Genomic DNA, 22469 nt, shown 5'->3' on the forward strand with positions numbered 1-22469 from the left:
AGAGGCATCTGGGAATCAGAAAAACAAGCACAAGGTTAGGGGAGAACTACACAGAATGAAACCGTAATTAAACAGAAACCAACCAACAGAAGTGCTTGAATAGAGTGTTTAATAGGTCCCTTTTATGTGAAAATCACAGAAAGGATTGTTCAGAAAGCCGCTTTGAAACCAGAACTCAGGGTCAGGCCGTAGTGAGAAGAGCATACGAGGGGAAATCCAGACCTGCCTCAGCCACTCATAGTCTGACCTTGGCCTGGCTAAGTGCTTCTCAACCTTGGGGCACATTAGCACCACTGGGGGGGGGGGGGACAGAGCTTTTTAAAAATATTGATGGTTTGGTCCCATCCAGGCCAAAGAAATCCCTGACCAATTAAATCAGAATTTCAGTTGGGACGAAGCTCAAGAAAAGACCATTTTTCAAAAGAAAAAAAGTCAGAGGGAAAGTCGTCTGGCTCTAACATTGTCTTCGCTACACATTTCGCACCTAACTCGAGTTTGTTTTTTAAAAAATTCAATTTAAATGAATAGTATCCAAAATTTTAAATCCCTATAATATTAAATAGTTTCTCAATTTTCTCGAGGAAGTAACTAAGGCTCTGAGAGATACAGTGACTTCTACAAGGTCCAAGCAAATTCCAGGATGGAATCAAGACTTCTGGAGAAGAGAAAGTCAGATCACGAACTGGGGCTGGACATCACTCTTTTAGGCTGGGCTGGAATGATGGGAGACGTGGAGCCACACCTGTGACTAGGGACAGACGCCATGGCTCTCTGGGCAGAGGACAGCATAACCTCGGGGTTCCCACCCCTCGAGGGATAATAAAGATAAAAAATAATCCAAGTAGCTCAATTATTGAGTACTTCGTATGAGCTGGACACTGTACTAGGTAGTGTTTTCATCCTCACAGGAACTCTCCGACCTCAGTGCTATTATTATTATTCCCAATATATAAACGAGGAAACTGAAGTCAGGAGAGCTTAGTCTTCTCTCCTGAATGGTAGAACTAGAATTTTAACAGAGCTTGTCTCTCTTCTATCCACATGATGGCTGGAGAAAACGCACTTAACAGGTAGCAGGAGGCAGTGCTAACCCCACCCAGCATCTGTCTCATCTTCTTTTGTCAAATGCATCCTCACATTGGACAGTGGAAACGGAAGCATCTCAGAGTCTTCCCAGAGCTTTCAGGTTTTCTCAGATTACGTAACTAATTTCTATTGTTTGGGAGAGGATTAACATTTTATTGAAAGATGTTTATTCCCCCTTCAGAACAGACACACACACACTTCCAAAGTAGTAGAGTTTGAATGCTGAGATTTAATTACACTATTTTGGAGACTTCAACTCAGGCAACTATCAGAAGAGTCATCACGTAAATCTGCCCTAAACGACTCAGTTCATCGTGACACAGGAGTTGACAGGCCTAACAGAAATCTCTGGAATATCATTTACAATTCATCTGGAAAAAATTTACCAAACGTTCTTACACTCATCTTCAGTCATCTTAGAGAAGTATTCGTGGTGCTCCATCACATTTACACTATGTAAATTATTTCCTTTCTTTAAAGCAGGGGTGTCCAAACTACAGCCCATGAGCCAACTGCAGCCCGCGATCCACTTTTTATTGGCCCGCAGCAAATTCCAAAAATACATTTAGTTTACTTAAATAAACAAGGTGAGGCAATATGTACTTCACCTCGAGTGAGTGGCCCGGCTGTTTGTGTATTTTACCGCATACGGCCCTTGGTGAAAAACGTTGAAAAAAGTTTGGACACCCCTGCTTTAAAGCATTCTTACTGACTACAATACTATCTAATTTACAAATATTCCACATATGAAATATTTTACTTAAGAGGTTAATACAAAAGCATTACTGTTTCTGGTACCTGGCTTAGGCAATTCCTAATTATACTGTGGCAGAATTATCTTCAAGGCTCATTCTAATAATAATGTGGAAAAGATGGTTTTCATTAGATACTCCTGAGAAGAAATTAAAAAATCATTTAAAAACCCACAATTTTGGGAATCGGAAGAGGCCTGGAAGGTCATCGTATTAAACAATCCATCTGCCTATGGTCTATGGCATTTTTGAAGATGTCTGGAAATGAATCTCTCTTCGTCCCAATTCTGGCCCTTGAAGACATGTGCACATTCGCATTCTCGTGTGAACTTCCCCAACCACAGCCCACTGTTCTGAAAGGCAGGTCTGAACTGCTGTTTTAGCAGAGGTGGCTACCGATAAGACCAGGGGTGCGACTGACTCAAGGGCGTCCCGCAGAGTCTGGTGGATGATCCATGAGGTAACTTTGTGCAACGGTCGAAAAGAGATGACAATGAGCCAAGTCAAGTAAGCCAGCTCTCTCTGGATTTGGGCTGGATATCCAGAGTTAGAGAACATACTGAATATGCAGAGGTAAGCAGAAAGGCCAGAAGAGAGACCGTGAGAGAGAGGAGTCAGTCCCTGACCTTGCCTTATAACTATCAGATAATTTCTGATAACCCTGATAACTTCCCACTTTCCAGATCCAGACAGGGATGCTGTGTGGTAAGCCCCTCTTCCTTATCACACTCTGAGTGAATCTCTGTTCTCTACAGCCCCAAATGCCAAATACATATGGACTAAAATTATAGCACCTGATTTACCAGCAGTTTTAATAGCCAAACATCAGCTTGACAATGTCTCCCTTATCTTTTCGTAGATATTTTTGTGAGAAGTTAGTGAAGTCTTTATTTTTACCCCATTAATATTTTACCTTTTTAAAATGGGGCTCATTATTCCAACCTGCTCAGAACTTTTGGCTTCTCAATTCTGTCCTTCCAAAATACTTGTTATGCCTTTCACCTTCATGTTACCTACACATTAATTAAATAAGCATACCTTCTAGAATGATGTTAATACTATGATGAAAACATTGAATTGAAAACTATTTCAGAGCAAATAGTGGTATAAAAAAAAACAGTGAAAAACAGATAGTTAATAAATAACAAGAAATTTATTTTAGTGTCAAAGTCATTACTTAAAATTACTAATTACCAGTTCTCCAAATTGACTGCAAATCATCCTGAAGACATAAATAGCTACATAAACTGACATAACCAAGCAATTCATTTGCTGGATAAAGGTTTTAACATTTACTTGGGAGAGATTGCAAAACCCAGAAGGATTAGGTTGCAGCATCATTAGAGAAAATTAGGTCACAGTTGAGATAATTGGCAACATGAACTTTGTAGTGAGAGTAATTACCTGTGCAGCAGACCAAGAAGTTATGTTTGAGAAACATATTGCAAAAACAGAGCCATGTTAGCTTCATCCTTCCCTGAGGCAATCATGGAAATTAGCAGAATCTGTCATTTTAGGTCATCTGGTATACTCCTGCCAAAGTGAAATTGTTTTCCAAAGATCTCAACTGCTTTGTCTAACTTAGCTTTCAGTAAGCCTCGTGGGATCTCTCCTATAGTAAAAAGCCCCACACTGAAGGGCTTTTTAAATTCTCGTATCTGCTTTCCTTAGTTTTTCTGTCAAGCTATCAAACTCCAATTGTTCATGGCGGTCAGTGTGCCTGCGTAGGGCAACCAAACTCATCCCCACTGCCTCTAATTGGATACTTCTGGTCTTCCTAGGGCTGGCTCCATGTAAAGCAAGACTGGAAAGCTTCAGAGGTAAGTCAGGCCTCATGGGCCAGTCCAGAGAGAAAACACATGAATGGACGGGTAGAATCCACGCCAGGTCTGTTGACCACACAGAGGTCTTTTTGGCTTGCTTCTTTTTCTCAGCTGTGTTGAATTATCAAACTGTTCATTCAACAATTACTACTTAGAACCACTGAGGGCAAGGTACTTCCCTGGGGGCCACAAGAAACACCAAGATGACAGACTCAGCAGCTCAAAGAAAGGAGGCCTATTACCATTTTGTGCTGTACTGCATTTTGTGGTTTGTTTTTCACAGGTAATCTCACTTAATACTGGAAAACAAGTATTTTTCTCAACATTTTATAGATAAAAATAAAGGTTCAGGAAGAACAGGTGTCTTCTCAGTGATTCCCCACAGATAGGCAGTGGCAAAGCCAGGACCCCAGAGGCAAGCTTTCTGATTCTTAGTCCGCCTTGCTCCCACCACCCCACCGGTACAGCCGTTGTTTATGCAGATAAATGACTACAAACCAACACATGTACGCAGTTACTTTTGTAACTGGCTGGCATATGTTTGGTCCTCATAAAGTTGTATGACTAGCAGGTGGCAGAAAGTGACAAACACCCCGAGAGCAGTGCCACCTGGAAGAAATGTGGAGGAAGTCACTGGATTTGTTGCTAGAGGAATGCTGACAGAGTTCTGGAACATTTTCTACCGTTTCCAGAACAGTGAGACTGTTCTTCTCTTATAAATCCTGTGATAAGACACTGGCCCCCGAGATGAGAAAAGATGGCAATTCTAAGAAAAGAAGGCAATGTGATGCTTCCCTTTGCCTCCGCCACGACAATGGCTGTGAGTGGCTTCCCAGCACCGACAGCTTCCAGCATCTGAACACCACCCCCCGCTGCTTTAATACTCATTAGGTGTGTTTTCTGTAACTTCCAAGTCTTTGGACAGATCACACTGGTTGAGTAAAGCAGAGAGAGGAGACACTTGGCATACTTGGCCTTGTTATCTGTGGAGGGTGATTTTACAGTGACAGCCGGGAGGCTCATGAAGTGTGATCTGGCAGTTTGTTGGGACACCAGCTTGAATTGCACTCGGTTGTGAGTTACTAGGCACTCACATCTCACTGCAGTTTCCTTACTGTGAACCTGTTTTCAGGTATGTAAAGAGGCAGCCAGTATGAAAGGAAGTGCTTCCAGCATTCAGCAAGTAGCCTTCATGCCCAGATAAGGGCTTCCCAGCCAGTCCTTCTTCCAGTCCTCCAGGAGTAAGCCCCGAGGCGCCCTGTCCCACCAGAGTTCCAAAGGAGCTACGACACACAGACGAGTCTCGAGAGGCACCCTAATCAGAGCGCTTGTCCAAGTCGGAGACGGGATTCGAGCCCAGTCTGACTCTTTGCTACGCATGCCTCTTCTATTTCTGCTGAAATTATACACCAAGCAAACAAGTCATTAAACAAAGGAGGGGACGCCACTAGATGAGAGAGAAAACTTGAATGTTGGAAAAGGCAGTTAACTTTCGATGTGAGGTATATGTGGGGAAAAAATAACAACAGAGAGTACTTAGTGGAAATAAGTCCCACAGGCAGGAAAAGCCAGGGGCCTCTGCAAACCTTTCCACGGTCTTGAACTCAGGATGCCTTGAAGTCTCGGGAATTGCCCCACATAGCCTACTGTGTTCCTACTAGGAGTTCTGGGGTAGAGGGAGAAATGTGTCAGACAGGAATAGGCCTGGCCTCCGAGACTGCCACAGAAGCTGTGAGGTGCCTGTGTGTGAAGTCCAGAGGACAGAGACAGGACTGCGGCTGGGACCCGGCAGTGACTATTGAGGAACTCACTGCGACGCTGGCAGGGAAAGAAAGGGGAGAAATAGAATGTTAACTCCAGGGAGCAGCAGAGATGAGAAACCAGAGATCTCTGCACATCTGAAGGCTGGGAAGACAGACGCAATAAGGAGAGACACCAAGAGATGGAAGCTGAGGGTGGCAAAAGCAGTGGACAGAACCAAGGTCCAGCGCAGAGGGCTGGGAATAAGAGGCACACACGTAAGGGATTTAAGGACTTCCTACTGTACTTCAGCCACTTCAACCACCTCAACATACAAGGGGTGTGGACTCACTTCACGTCTTCTCCCACATTGGAGAGATTGAAGCACTTCTGAAATGAGTTTTCAGGAGCTAATGCAACAGCCTATGTGCAGAAACCTGTTTATTTGCATACCACCCAGTCCTAAAAAATAGTTGGAGTCAAAATTAAATGAAATGTCAACACACTTCAATAGTAATACAAATGCCTTGCGACCTCAAACTTGAGTTTAATAGAATAAACAAAACAAAATTGCTTTGATGACTCTGAAAAGCAACTGAACCAGTTCCAACTTGAGCAGGGGTTTATTTTTCTTAGCTCCGGTCACTTATTCAAATCACTCAAAAAAACATTTAGTGAGTGCCTACTGGGTAATGCACACTCGTTTGAAGCTGGAATGCTAATGAATTTTATCTTCGTTCCTCATTTTGACTGGATTGTTTTAGACAGGGTTTTATTTTTATTTGGGGGAACTTTTACAGCTGACTTTAAATAATGTTTATTTTTTTCTGATAAAGTGTTGCCATTTTCTAAAATATGAAAAGTACAGAAAAATTAAAAAGTGAAAAGCAAATGTTTTCTTCCACCACCAGGAATAAAAATTGTCAATGTTTTGGTGTATGTCCTGCAAATGTTTTATTTTTCCTATATGTCTGTGGTCTGCATACACATTTTTTAAAGTAGAAGTTGTGTCAAACAGTGTACACGGATTTATTAGGTTGGTGCAAAAGTAACTGCAGTTTAAAAGGTTTTAAAAAAATTGCAGAAACCACAATTACTTTTGCACCAACCTTATAGTAACTTGCTGCTCTCACTTAACAATATAAAATGAACATTTCCCCAAGTTATTAAATATTATACAAAATCATTTTTAGTGGCTGTATAATATTTTACCATATTAAAAAATCATATTCATTTAACCAGTTTCCTAATCTTGGCAATTAATGCTATTCCATTTGGCTGACTCTTTTATATCGTTTTCTAAAGATGTACTATTTTACTGGCACTGGCTGAAAAACAGCCAGCAAAATTCTCACACAGTTAACATGTAGAGCATTATTCAATTCTGAAGTTCCATTCCCCTCATCGGGATCTGTGGTTAATGGAACTGAGAGGATTTCAGGCTGGTGCCTGCTCAGAGCAGCACGAGCACGCGTCCCACCTGGTTCCCACCTTTTCCCATCGCAGCCCTGCGTCCCCAGTTGCCACACATCTGTACTTTGGCAATGCGTCATCTGTTCCTTTACATGTAATCATGTGATCAAGTGGCATTGGCTGACTCTTAACTCGGATTATTGTTAAAAGCTTGAATTTTCCAATGAACATATCAGAGCAGGACAGATGCACAAATTGGTCCCCAGGCCCAGACCATGTGTGGAGATAGTATTTCCCAGGACAGAGAGTTTAGGGGAAACAATGATAGACAGCCTGATATAAACAATGATAATGATTCTTCTTGTCTTAACACAGTCACATTATACCTCAAAAAAGAGACATATTATTCTCAAAATAAACAAAGGGTTAGACTGTGAAATTATTAATAACTATTTTCATTGGTGTTATTATTATTATTATTAATATTAGATGAGAAAAACAACTACAAATGACATGCCTCAAGCAGCTCATGATTCTGAGTCTCCACTGTAGACGTTCTCAGTCCTGATGATTTGTGCACTACCATGTTTCCCTGAAAATAAGACCTAGCTGGAGCATCAGCTCTACTGAGTCTTTTGGAGCAAAAATTAATATAAGACCCGGTCTTATTTTACTATAAATTATACTAAAATTATACTATAATTAATTAATATATTATTAATTTTATATAATTAATATATTATTTTATATAGTATATATTTTATATAGTATAAATTAATTATACTATAATTAATTTACTATAAATTATAGTAAAATAAGACCTGGTCTTACATAATGTAATATAAGACGTGGTATAATATAATATAATATATAATATAATATAATATAATATAATATAATATAATACAATACAATACAACACAACACAACACAACACAACATAACATAATATAATATAATATAATATAATCCTGGGTCTTATATTAATTTTTGCTTCAAAAGATGTATTAGAGCTGATGGGTATCTTGATTGTGGTGATGGTTTCACAGATGTCAAAATTTATCAGATTGCTCATTATAAATAGATGCAGTTTTTGTATGTCAATTACACCTCAATAAAGCTGTTAAAAATTTAAGACCCCAGGTGCCCAAATCTCACACCTGAGATTCTGATTTAGCTGGTCTTGGGTCAGGCTCCTAATGTGAATTCAAGAACCACTGATCTAATCTATAATGATACTTCCCAAATTTAACTGATCAATTGATATGATTGATATGAAATTGATAAGAGAATATTTGTAAAGAAGTCATTTTATCATTTTCAAGTACAAATAACGAATCTGCTCTTTTAAAAAGTGCTACCCAGCAAAGAAATGTAAAGTTTTGCTTTAATAATTTGTAATAATTCATTAATCAAACTTTAAGGAGCCTGTTGTGTACCAGGTACTGTTTTAGCAGATCAGCTCATGCGTATGTGTGGAACTGCTACTTTTTAAGAGTACAACATTCTCTTAAGTGGATTTAAACTAGATTACTTCACAAACTGGTTTAAACATCGATTTAGCTAGGAAAAACTAAACACAGGAAATGGAAAAATGAACATGTTGTGGCTCCACAGAGTGATCACAGTCTCCTGAGAGTGGTTCAAATTCAGGAGGCTTTGCTCTTGTTTGACAAGCCATTGAGCTGGGCACAGGCTTTTTAGCAAGAATGTGGGGAAAGCTGTCCCAGAAAACTGGAAACTTCCTGCCAGCGGGCACCATCACCCCTCCTGCCATTTGAGCCTCTATACCCGCACTCCATCTGCAGATACCAACACAGCTTCACGTCCATAATAAAGTTGCCTAGCCCTCTTATTAGAGAAAATTAATATTCAATATTTGCTCACATGTCTTCACTCTGTTAATAACAAGAAACGTTGAACACAATTGGTATTGGCTTTGAGTGTAGTATGGAACTGCACCCAGCTGGAAAGGGGCCATAGAGCCCAGGGTTTCTTTACTCACCAAGGCTGAGCACTCTCTGAAAGGGATGGGAAGAAAAGAAGTGGAAATGGTTTGCTTGAGTTAACTGTGTAGTGGTGGGGACAGAACTGTGGCAGTCACAGGCATGGCGCTTCTCAGTTCCTTGTCACCTCCAGCCTCCATAAGGCACCACAAATGGAAATCACAGAAACCGAAGCACTCTGGGTGGGGAACGAGAAGTGGGACATGTCCAGAGAGCTGCCTGTAGTGAGGCAGCACGTGGAACCCCTGACAAGGTAGAAAAGGTGGCTGAGGAGCCGCAGCCTGCCCCAGGGGAACACGACCCCGTTAGTCAGAGGCAATGAATGAGCGCCAAGCAGGAATTCACGAGTAAGGTTAGGGTGCATGTGTGCAGAGTATTAAGAGAAATATAAACCGGGAGAAGGTTTGATTTCCAAACCACTATCGCCAGTTCGGCTAAAATGAAGCAATATTGAACCTCAGCAAAAATGGATGAAATATTTTATATCCCTTACAGGAAAAAAAATGTAAAAGCAACTTGCAACTTACTCTCAACAACCAGCTGAGTGCGTTTCACAGCTCCCTCCTACTGACAGTCTGCCATAGACAGCTACACTCATCCTAAAAACTAGGGCTCCTCTCCACACTGCCCCCCCAGGCCCCCATGTGTCTGACACCCACAGTTTGCCTCTCTAGAGCCATGCCTGCATCGCTCTTCAATTTCATTTTCACCCCTGACGCTGTCTCTCAGGTCACTCCAGTCTCCAGGCAGCTGGGAAGACCTTGAATTTCAAGTTGTCAATCTTCCTTAAAGTATAAATACAAAAATATAAGCCCATGTATGTATATTAGATAGACCGTGATTGAATTTTGGTCTGTTCCCTTGTAATCTGATTCTTGTCACTACAACTGTATTTCACTAAATAAAGAAAAGCCCTGTTACAGTGATTTCAGAATAAACTGATATTCATCACACAGACCTTTAAAACATTACAAGCCATTTCACATGAAGACTGGAGGATAATTTTCTTGGAGAAGACATGGAGGTGGAACATGAGAGTGCTCTTTTAAAATGTGATGGGCCTTCTGGCGTCTAGTCGTTGGCAATCCCTTCTGCCCATGACACTCCCTGAGCACATGAGGAAACACGCTGCTGCCTGGGCCCAATTCCCCGGGGTTTCACTGGCCTAGAGAGGGGGCTGGGCCTTGATCAATTTTTAAAGCTCATTCTAATGTGTATTTGAGGTAGCTTTTATTTCGATAGAGTACTAAGAACTTTGTAACAAGCAGAGCTGTCCAAGGAAAGAACAGGTCAACTCCTGGGAATGATTCCCCTGTCACAGCAAGTGTGGAAGAAGGGGCTACATGTTTGAGCCCCCATCAGGAGCAGTGAAATAAGGGGTCCTATAATCTTTGAAACTGATTTTCTCTCCTATGTTAGTTCTACCTAGGGTCAGTATTTAAGTTAGAATAAGAAAAAAAAAATATCTCATTTGCAGTGCCATCCTTAGAACAAAACAGTTTGTATAAAATCTTCCATATCGTCAGCATAAAACTTGTTAATCTGCACAGTAAAATCAAAATTTCATTGTTTTCAGTATTAGTCTATGAAAATTTTTTTTCCTTCCACAGTGAATTGAATTATTTTATTTTTGATACTATTTCCCAATTTTCTATTACTTCAGTCTATAAAAGGCCTTTTATAAATGAGTTGGCATTTGTTTTTCTTCAATTCATGAAAAAGAATTCCTCATCCTAAATGTTCTGTGAAATGTCACTGGTACAGAGCTACCTATGGCTTCTTCCCAATTATCTTTCCTTTTTTTCTTTTTCATTCTTTGGCATTAACACGAAAATTTCCTCTGACTCTTTCTGGGAGATGAACTTTGGTTTTTATTTAAAGGATGGTACCTTTGCAGGTTTTTCCCCTTAAAATTTAGACAAAGGAATACATGCAGAAGTAAACAGATAAAAAGAGAAAGTCCCTTCATGTCCCAGTTCTTAGGTTGGAACTCTTTTTTTTTGCTCTTTGTTATGTCTTATATCACTGGGTGATACTATATACGTTCTTTTACAACTTCATTTTCAATGCAACAATGTGTCTTGCGGTCCTTCCATACCAGTACATATGGGTCTACATCTTTTAACAAACACACAACATGACGTGTCTTAGTTGGTTATCCATTCCATTGCTGATAGATATTTTATTGAACACATTGTCACTATTAGAAACAAAACAAAGCAATGGATAATCTTGTAAATATATACACATATATAAATTACAAAAAGATGGAATTTCTGGGTCAATAATTTATTTGTATTTCAAATTTTGATAAAAAATACTGAAATGATCTCTAAAAAGGCTGTGATAATTTACACACTTATAAACATGTATAAGAAAACTGTTTCTCTACCTCTTTGATAATACTAGCTACTATTAATTTTAATTTTTCCAATCTCAAAGGCAATAAACATCTTTGGATTTTGTCAAAGTTTGGAGGATAAACCAAAGTACAAATAGCAATTTTCTAGAACGTTACATTTTTTTAAAAAAATAATGAAGCTGAACAATCACAGCAGATGTCGAAAATCTACCTGCAAACGTGTCGTTTTGCTCAGATTCTAAGACTCTGAGAGACCTCTGCAGACAATGCCTGCCTCTGTATCAGTCCAATTACAGCCTTCAAAAGACAACTCAATCCTCACCTTCGCAGGAAGCCTTTCTTGATTACTTCCCTTGATCTAACACATTTTTCTTCTTCTTCTATCTATTGTGATCTCTCAACACTTATGTATTTAATTTGTCTTGATTCTTAAATCTCCCTTTGTGTCTCCTAGTAATACTGGTATGGTAAACACATAGGAAGCATTAACCAAGAGAAGAGAATAAACATTTATTAATCATTTATTATATTTAGTTGTTCAGCCAATATCTATTTATTGGGTGCTGTATTGGATCCAATTTATATGCTTTTCCACCTGGGTCTGCCCCTCCCCCGCACCGTTCCTCTGGCTGCTTGCTCCATGTAAAGTCCCTGGCCCTCTGCCAGTTTGGCTCCAATGCTACCCGCTGTCTCCGTCTCCCTGGGGGTGATGACTCTGGCTCAACCTCTGTCATGAGCATGTGGCATGAGCGACAGCAGCTCTGGCACCCTAGCCAACCTTGACTAGTCCCATGGAGGCTCTGGCTCCTTCCATCACTTCATGGTTCCCATGAAGCACCATGCTGCCGCGGATAGGATCTGGCTTCCCCACAGGCTCACCAGAGGTGATGGAAACAGGGGCTTAAAGCCCAATGGGGTAACCTTGCCTTACCTCCCTGTGACAAAGTGTTGTGAAGTTCAGTGGTTCCAAAGGCTGTCTGCAGGAACATGCATGTCACAGAGCAACGAGCTGTGCTTGCCTGAGAAGCCACAGGCAGCGTGGGAACAGGTTCTCTTGTAGTGGTCTTGCTTCCCCTATTCCCTCAGTATAGCTGCGCTGGAACTGCTCCTCCTCATAGAAGCCTTCCCACGTAGGTTTTGCCTCAGACTGTTTCCTAGAGAACCCAAGCTAAGTTACACAAACACTGCACTATACATCATCCTAACCCTGGGGAGGGGCACAAAAGACAGATACAAGGAACCAATCCTGTCCACAGCAACCTTATAATCTAACTGGGGAGGCAGGGCATCTACACAAGTAACAGCAAGTGAATAGAACAAAACGAAGGCTGGGGGAAACCAGAATAAATAAAGGGATACATTGTGCAGAGGGTTAGAAAATGGGAACTGTTTTATAGTCAGTCCTCTTTGTATAGAGCAGACAATAAAGACAAAAGGTATTCACAGAGAAAAGGAAAACCATCCAATGTACCTACAGCCACTTGGCAGGGAAGTAGGAGGACGGCGTGTTGGGAGGGTGCTCCCTGGAGAGGAGGCGCCCTTGTGAAGACAGAGCAGCTGCAGCAGTGGGTGTGCTGTGGAGAAAGGGTGGGGACTGTCTCGCCCTGATGGGGAGCCTGGTGGGAGCCTGGTGAGAGCCAGACACACTGAGAAGCATGATGAAAGAGATAATAAAAGCTTCTTAACCCTTTCACTGCATTAACTGATTTCAAGGTTTTTTTCCAAAATGTGTCAAATATCCACAAAAAATAAAAAGTTGATATTTTGACTATTTTATGCATATCTACTCAAAGTCCGCAGTAAAGGAAAAGATTTTTTGAGCTCGTGGGATAAACTCGAACGCCGTAGTCAGCAGATGGAAATATTCATTTGGATGTATCCGAACGTCACAACAAATGAGTTAATTAAATGGTGTCCCACATCCTAATTTCTGCCATCAAACGGACACAGAGGGCTCTGTGGCTTCCATGTGGTTTCTGTTCTGCTGCTCTTCTTCCCTTTCACTGTTTTTCACAGTAATCTTCTCTGGCTGTATTTCTCCCATAGTTTCTTTTTTCTCTGAGGGACACCACAAACATTTCAGAAACATTTCATTTGTTTTCTGCACCCCAAAAGAATGACTCTTCCATGACAGAATGGGACCAGCAGTTTCGGAGAGCCCATCCTTCCAGACCAGCATGACCAAAGCATTCACCTTCATCTAGCACGGGTTCCTACCAGAGACTAAAATAGCATATCTGCTTTAAATAAAACTGCAAATGCAATCCTAGGAATACGATAGAGACATCGTAAAGATAACACGTTTCTTTCATAGTACCACAGTGTCTATTTTAATCAGTATTTTACGGATGTTTCAAGACATTCCAGTAAAATTGACATGGTTGACAATGCTAGATGGAATTCCCTCGGGTGCAGGAAGGGGGAGATTAAACCTTAGGCGTGTGGCAAAGAACCCTGCTTTATCAGAACTATGCTTTGTCATCACTTCTCTGATCAGAGATCTTTCTGTGGCAGCAGGTCACATGTTCTGGCCAGAAGGCAATCATGTAGGGATTTTTTCTTTCATTTTATATCTAATTGCCTACTTCTTTGGGAAAGAAACAATAATAAAAAAGTCTTTCTTAGCTAGACAGATTAACACACCAAGGGAAATCCTGGGTTTTTATATGCTTTTCAACATTGGAATTCGAAGTCCGTGTAGCTGATGGCCAGGGACCTCCTCCAACAAAGCGGAAGGAAACCAACAGAAGGGAAAGGAAACTTGAATGAAATTTCAGTCACTGCAGAGCGGTTCAATATCCTGTTAATGACTATTGCCATTCATAATTAAGGGAGGCCCTCCTGGATCTCACTAGCCCTACTATCAAATAGCACCTACTTTTATGAACTCTTCAAAGGGTCCCTTCCCACTGCAGCTCCCTGCCGTTACTTCTTTGTCCAATTAACTGACAACGTAACAAACACACATCCTCCAGAGAAGATTCCTAATTTGGGGGTATCACTTTTCAGGGATTGCTATTGTTGTCATTGGCCATTTATTTCAGTTTCCCTTCTTCCCTTAAAGAGCAGCTGACTGAACGCCTCATGATTCTCTGCTTTTGCCACCCAACACGCTTTCCACAATTTGATCAAATAGCACTGGTGCTTCTAGGGATACTAAGGTAACGACAGTACCCTATTATAACTGCTATGGAGAAAAGAAATAAATTTCTGGTTACTGAGGTAAATATTCCAGCAATTCAATGAGAGTACATTTCACAATCACTTACAGGTTGTTTTTTTTTCAGTTTGCTCAAACTTCAGACCTCAACCCCCAAATCTCTGCACAGCAGGCAGGTGACTTTTCTTCTCTCTTTTTTTCCCTTCTTTTACAAGTTGCAGAGGTGACACTTCTGTATGTACCTGGTTAAACACCACTAGCTGCCAGCCACTCATTACTCATCTTTCTGATAGTACGGCAGCCCTTGCACCAAAGTGACCTTCCGACAACATGGACACAAAGTGTGCAGCAATTCTCAATGTCTCACACAGAACTGCAACCACAGCCACGGAGCACTGAACACGGCTGTCGCTAACGCTGGGCCAGTGGCCTCCACAGATTTCAGCAAAGAAATAAAAGCATCCCCCTCTGGAAGCGTCATCCATAGAAGTGACACCTATGACACTCGGAAGAAGAAACAACCTCCAAGGGACTGCGAGAAGTATGGGCACCCACTTCCTTGAGATCTGCACAGATTTGCACTTCTTTGGTCTTTCCCAAAGTTCAAGGTCAGTGCAAGAGGACTTGCAGACATATTTTTGAACTAGAGATTCTCTTACCAAGCAAAAGATTTCCATGATTCCACGAAGCACACAATACCACAGCAAATTTTGGGAAGAAAGACAAGCCCTTCACAGAATACACGCAGAAGAGTTTCTCTGGGAACATGAATGTTTGGTGTGAGGATGAGGGTTTTACTGAAGAGTCTGGTAATTTGGGGACAAGTGGAGACACTCCATCTTGAAGTGGTCACCTCCACAGACGGAGCCATGAGAGTTGTGCTGGCCTTACCACACTGCCAGTACTTCTATCTAGTACCTATCTGACATACATTCACCCTCGCGCAAACATTTGCTAAACTCTTAAGCACATAGAAAGGACGCCACCATCCTCATCTTCACATTACGATCAAGGCCAGTACTTAATTGACTCAAAACATTTACTACATATAATGTCAACATTTTATATATCCATGCTGGCTTTTTCTAGTTTATTTTCCAGTATGAAAATTTATTTGTGGGGGGGAAAAGGTGGGTAAAAAAAGGTGAAGAGATTAAGGAGTACAAATTGCCAGTTACAAAAATAGTCGCAGGGATATAAAGTACAGTATAGGGAATATAGTCAAAAGTGTCGTAATAACCATGCATGGTGTCAGGTGGGTACCAGACTTACTAGGGGGATCACTTCTTAATTTATATAAAAGCCTAACCACTATGCTGTACACCTGAAACTAATATAATATTGTATTACAACTGTAATTGGAAATTTTTTAATCATAAAAAATTAAAATTTATTTGGCCATCAGTCTAGTGGTTTTTGATTGTTACACAAATACTTTCCAAGCAACTCAGTGGCAAACAAAAATCGTTTTAAAAATTCTGCTCCGAATTTTAAAAATTACTTTCAGAGTTTTTCAGGGGTGATTATTCTCCCCCCATGACCTCTAAAAATATCTCCCAAGTGCTTCTGATAATCAGAGGCACCAATAGGATACACATATGCTTAATTGGTTTCACCAAAAAAAATTTCCAGTGTGTCTACCCTGGTAGTGCTTATCATATGGATTTCTCTTTCATCCTTCTCAGATTCATTGGTTCAGTTTTTTCTTTATTTAAAATAACTGCCATCACTCCCATAACTGTTCTTAAAAGATAACGTTAATCATTGTGTTTTTCACAATATGCTTCTCATCTGGCAGTTTATTTCCCCAGGGAGTACTGTGGACGGTTTATTTCCAGATAATCTCCAATTAGCTTCTTCTCTTCATAATTCTGCCCAGCTCACATTCACAATTTTCTCTTCCCTCTCTTAACATATCTCTCATCCTCTTAACATATATCAAGGAAGACATGATTTTTATTGTTTATAATTCTACCTCACTATTTGCTCGATCATCACTTGCAAAAGAGTTTAGAATTTAATGCTCAAACTCCAAATTTAAAAAAAACTGCATGTCTATTAAATGTTGTTCTTCCCATTTAAGCTCACTCAGCATTCAGTCTCTCTTTTTATGAATTTCGAAGGGTATTTCTGAGATTATGATCCTGATAAATAAGACATGTCTGAGACGTAGAGAAGTGAGAGCTCCCCGGGGTGCTCTCATGTCAAAGACACACTTTTCCCCCCAAGAAAGTCACACATCCCCACTCCGATGTCAAAACTGAAAATTCCTGGATAAGACAAAAACTTTTTAGGCCCAAACTAGAGATATAGCTTAAAACATGACAGGTATATAATGATTTCACTTTGTACTAACGAAGTTGGATCTTTCTTGAGAACAGGTTCTGGTATTAGGGTGGGGGTGTCCAGTGGGCATTAAGTCCTTTCTGTGGCACCACAGAGGAGAGAAAAGAGTGGGGAAGAGGGCAAGGCGGGGCCAGTGAATACCTTCACTTCAGTTCCCATTTTTACTGAGTAACAGAACTATCTTCAGTTACTCAGTAACAAATCAGGAAGTCTGATCCTTAAGTATTTATACAATGCTTTAATTTCATATATATAAATTTAATTTTACAAGTACTTGCATCTACAAAAGGTATATACTTTTATAACATTTGTGCAAGACTGAAGAATCGGGGAAAAAGAACAGATTTTATCTTTCTTTGGCCTTAATCAATGTTTACTTCCTGAATCAATCATTAAAAATACTTGCTTCAGTAGATATTAGTGCAGAGATTCAGTTTTCTGAACACACTAAAAATAAATCTTTGCAGACACTTGATGACTGGTGATCTCCTGTGTGCACTACTACTTCTGAGAAGATCCCTAGTCCCAAATGGTGAGCAATACTTTACTAAAGAAACAATCTCTGTGTTTTGAATGAATGCAAAGCTCTTAGCAATGTATGAACTGCTGATTTTTAAAGATGTAAGTAGTATACAGATAAATTTATATCCATGTTTCTCGTGGCCACATATTTTAAGGGAATCCTGGAGTCCTATATAGTAAGAGGGGTTTCTCATCTATTTAGAAAGAAATGAGAAAACTCCCCAATTCACGGAATATTTCCCACCTCCTGTAGTACTTATGGCCTGACTATGCATTTTATGCTTATTCTGCGTAAATTTATATTTTGAGTTGACTTTTGAAGGTATTCATGGTTTCTCCCCCAACTTCCATTGGTCTCCTTTCTTCAGTCTCATTGATCTCCCACAGCCCAGAGTTGAAAGTCAATAAACACCCTAATAACCTAGATTTCTCTATACCCCTAGTCTGATATTCTTTCCACTACATGACACTGTCTCAGGGCTTTCTAAGGAACCATCTTTCAGAATTGGGGGATGGAGGAGAGGAAGAGAGGGAGAGGGGAGTATGTTGGGATAAAATAAGAAGAAACTATTCATGGCAATTATTCATGGCAATTATCTCCTCACTATAACAAGAGCATGTCGGTAAAACAAAACTGCCTGTTAACTAAGTATGAAAACCACAAGTGTTTGAAAGCAAAGACCTAACTCATACTCTAAAATAGCGCACACAGAAAAGCACCCCTACACAGCCAGTTAAGAAGGATTCATTCATTGTACCACTGCTATGAGTTCAACATGGTGGTAGGTGCTGGGAAAACAAGACTGTGTGTATGTGTATTAAACAACATAAAAGAATCATAATCATAGGTTAGATGGAGTGGAATAGGTGGAAACATTATGAGAGAAATTAGTGTGAGGTAGATGTTAGCATGCTCTGGCTTAATTTACAAAAATTCATCTTTGACATGTCATATTAAGGTACTGCCTACAATAATTTCATATGCCATTTGTTAATGTTTATGTGTTTCATAATCATATATTCAAATATTTGTAAGTATTCCATAATATACACCATTGCAATTTCATTTACAATACACAAATATTAATTTTAAAGGGTTCGAAAATAGCTATTATTAAACTTTGTGATAAACTTCCCAAAATTGTGAGCAAGTATTTATCAATCAATAAAAAAACATGTCAATATTTTCTGGTGAGAATGTTTCCACCACTGCAACAGCACTGAGAAGCAAGGTAAAATTGTAACAAACAATTTTACCATTATTTGCCTGATCAATTTAAAATCCTTCACAGATTCTTCATAATTAGTATAGTAAGAAAGAACACATTTATGGAATTTATTACAAAAACTAAGTCTCTCAATAAGAAATGTAATTAAAACCTACAAATACCAGGTTTTTCTGAATATGAACTGAGAAAGAATGTGAAACCAGTAAATGGAAAACCATTGTCATGAGTAGATGTTAGAATCATTATTATTTTAATTGTAAAATTTTTTGAAGAAAAAAATAAAACACAAAATTAATATACAATATGACCTCAATTCTGTTTGTTTTCCTTTTTTAAATAAAAGAGGTATCATTCCCTCTGTATTCCAGATCGGGAACTGAAGCTATTCAAACCACAACTCAAGGAAAATCAATGGTGTAGCAATCACCGAAAGAGTAAATCATACATATTTTGCTTTTCAATCTTCTTTCTTTCTGATCAAACCGCACAGCTTATTTTGAGAACTCTGTGCTTTTAACTATTGTTAGGATCCTAAGTTTAGGGCTTCTGATCTGTCTTGTGGAGATTAATGACATATTTAATCACATTCCGTCTATGAGGAGGAAAAAGACCTGACAGATAGCATGGTGACAGCCCCTCCACAGAAAACTGTAGGCACGTTTATGACATGCGTTACAAAGTGGACCAGAAGTAAGAACAGGTCTATGGGACATGGGGGTTCCAACTTCCCCTGCAACAATTTGACATTTCATAGATAACACCTCCTCCAGGAGCCACTTCACAAGTTCTTAGGTCAGAAGAATGTTTTCTCTATGCCTATACGTTAAGAGAATGTTTCTCCTTTCTCTTATGCCTCTTTTCTGAGCTGCAATACTAACCACACAGCCTTCAAATCTAACGTCACATCCTAAAATCAGGGCTTCAAGTAAATTATATGTCAACTCAATGTTCTATAATAAGCTCAAAATCCTATGTTACTATACCTAACCTTTATTAAGTGCTGTATGCGAGGCCATTATCTCACTTCATAAACAGCTTTGGCTTTGAGAGGTGGTACTATTGTTACCCCCATTTTTACATATTAAAAACCAAGGCCGATAGAACCTAAGTAATTTGCTTAAGGTCACCCAACCAGCAAGTGGCTGTGCTGGGCCTAGCTCAGGTCTGTATGCCTTTGGCCCAAGCTCTTGAGTGTATGTGAAATATTTCAAACATACTGAGAAGCAGAGCATATAATAACACACTACCCACCTTTGACACGAATATACTTAAATTGAAAGATACAGATAACCCTTGACATAAAAATACATTTCAAAGTATAATAGAATTTCTCTATCCAAAAGAAAAAGGCAATAGGAAGAAAAGATAGAAGTGAATGTAGTCGCATAAAGTCCTTTTAAGCATAGAACCAATCACTGAACCCCCAAGTTCAACTGGACACAGAACATTTTCCTATTCTAATACGTCAAAGAGGTCAGGAAAGATCCTGTGAATAAAAATATGACTCCCAAAGTGGAAGGGGGGGCAGTGCATCCATGTTCTGTAGTGAAAGCTACCCTTTCCCCACTCTCCCTGGCCCTCCCCGACCCTGGCTTCAGTGGCGTGGTCCTCATTTCAGCCCCCTGGCTAGTCTCAGCAGCCAGGAGAAGATGCCATTGGAGAGGCTGAGAACCGTGTAGAGCATTCTTCCCCTGCCCTGGGCAATCAGAATAGGATGTGAATAGAATGTAAGCGGCAGTTACCTCTGGGCAGACGTGCAGCGGATATAACAGGATAGGAATTGAACAAAACTGGTGATGGGTGCTCTGCTTCTTAAGCTCAGCAGAGAGGACAGTGTGTTCATTGTATCATGCTTTATCTTTTCATTTATATTAATACAAAGGGCAGAGGCAGTGAGGGGAGAGAGGAAATCATAGCCAGGGAGGGATGTAATGAAAGCTTTAAGGTAAGGAAGAGAAACTGAGGGAAAAAATCCAAGGTGGAGTGGGTGGGGAAGCAGGTGGGGCAGGAACACAGCCCTCAGCAGCGACTTCTTAGTGGAAGTGGGGGAAATCACCAGAGTCAGAGAGGAAAGGATACGAAGACATAACAATGAAGAAATTATGAGAGAATGATGGGCTAAGACTCAAAGGTAAATGCAAACATGACTATATGTTCTGAGCTTGCTTTGAAAGGGAACTTGAGAAATGCAAACGTGAACATTTTGATTGAGGAGGCTCTAAAATAAAATCCAGTGGCAGCTCAGCCATTGCATGAGTCAATATTTCAGAGCCAAGATTTATCACTTGAAGCTCTCAATCTTATTTTGAGTATCTTGCTAAAACAGGCCATGCTTCACGACCTTCTGAAACAGAATTTAACCAAGGACATCAGTGACACACGCAGGGGCTACTGCTATGGGAGGGCTGGATTCTCTTCTCCGACTATGCAAGAGTGGGAAACTCCAGAGAATGAATGCACTTAGCTACAGGGAAGCCAAATAATTGGTACCTACTGGACATCAGAGTGTAGAAATCCCCTCTCTGGAAGTTGACCTTCAAATTTCCCCCACTAATCAGAGTGACAAGTCTCACATGTAATCTACTACTGTCGTCACCACCTCTTCTCCATATAGTTTTCCCTCCTCTCCAAGAGGACAGCAGCCACCACCCATACGGCAGATGTGGCCCAGGCCAGTTGTTCCAATCATCAATCATGTGCCTCTATAAGCACATCAGTCTTGGATTTGCACACTCATCTAAATGAAAAGAAGCGTCACCCTGCACAATCACAAATCTTAGGACCCCAATTTAGGCCAGAGTTGACTGACCAGGGTAACAACATATCATGTTTCCTACCAGGAATGGAGCATCAAAGAGTCAATGAGAGGGGAATAAGCTAGAAATTGCTGCTTCAGCCCCTTGTGGGCTTCCCTGTGAAATAACTGAAATGGTAGCCATTCTGTCCACTAGGCAAGATGAGGTACTGCAAAAACTGCCTGTGCTGGGGCTTCCTAGAAGCCCTCAAGAGAATGAAGTTCATCAGACGCACAGTTGGCATCTCAAACTTACAATAACATCGTATCTACCAATCACTTGATTAAGTGGATGTGTAGTCTACTGGGCAAGAAAACAAAGATGTGTGGAAGCAGAAAGGGGCCCTTTACAAAGTAACACATCATTTTAAAACTTCTTAGCTTTTGTCAATAGGGTTTATTTTACACTATTATTCTGGATTTTAAAAATGTAAGAAAATGTGATATTTATTGTAGTTAAAAAACAAAGTTTTATTTTCCCAATGTTTATTTCACATGTTTCCAAATCCATTTCTAATTAGTTTCTCTCTATACATATGAGGAATGAGACCCCTGCACAACTCCCCCAACTTCCTCTCCTACTACTCTGCAAAATGGGAATCTAACTGTGGAAGAAATGATACATGTAGAGTGTTTTAAAATCAATGGGTTTTATTTGTGGTGGTTTGGGAGGCTTTCAGATGTAAATGTACAGTGTGTTTATTATTCTCACAACCCATTAAGTGAGTCTGTCAAGATATGAAAACATATCACTGCTACTTTGCTGCCTCCAATAATTGCCCCAGATTTTACAATTCTTAGATATATTCAAAATATACACCCTTCCTCTAATAATCAGATCAAAATTTGAGGTTACATAATAAAATACAAAATAGTAGCCACCCAAATACACAGAATTGTCACATCAGCCTGTCTGGCTCCAATGACTGTGTTGGTAAATCATGTGTCATCCTCATTACCATGACAGGTTGAATAAACTGTTGACACTGAACATGGTCTAGTCATATTATGAGCAGAAATGGGTGGAGAGCTGACTAGACTTCAGAGAGAAACGCCATTACTAAGGAAACCAAACCCTCAATATTCCGTCCACACTGAGGAAAGGAAAGCTGAGTTTTCTGTGTCACTACTACCCCTAATTTTCTTTAGGCTCTAGATCAGGTGGCCTAAACTGCTGTCTTCTTTATTTAGGGTGGAAATTCTAAGTTTTCTACCACACAAGGACGCCACTAATGC

At 40.1% G+C, this 22469-nt stretch overlaps 1 protein-coding gene across 36 annotated transcripts in view; it reads right to left on the reverse strand.

Annotated features, from left to right (window-relative positions):
* The window catches only part of NRCAM (neuronal cell adhesion molecule), a 316248-nt gene that overhangs the window by 251603 nt on the left and 42176 nt on the right, over positions 1 to 22469 (reverse strand). The window lies entirely within an intron of this gene.

This window comes from Rhinolophus hipposideros (assembly GCF_964194185.1).
Source record: "Rhinolophus hipposideros genome assembly, chromosome: 18".
NCBI lineage: Eukaryota > Metazoa > Chordata > Mammalia > Chiroptera > Rhinolophidae > Rhinolophus > Rhinolophus hipposideros.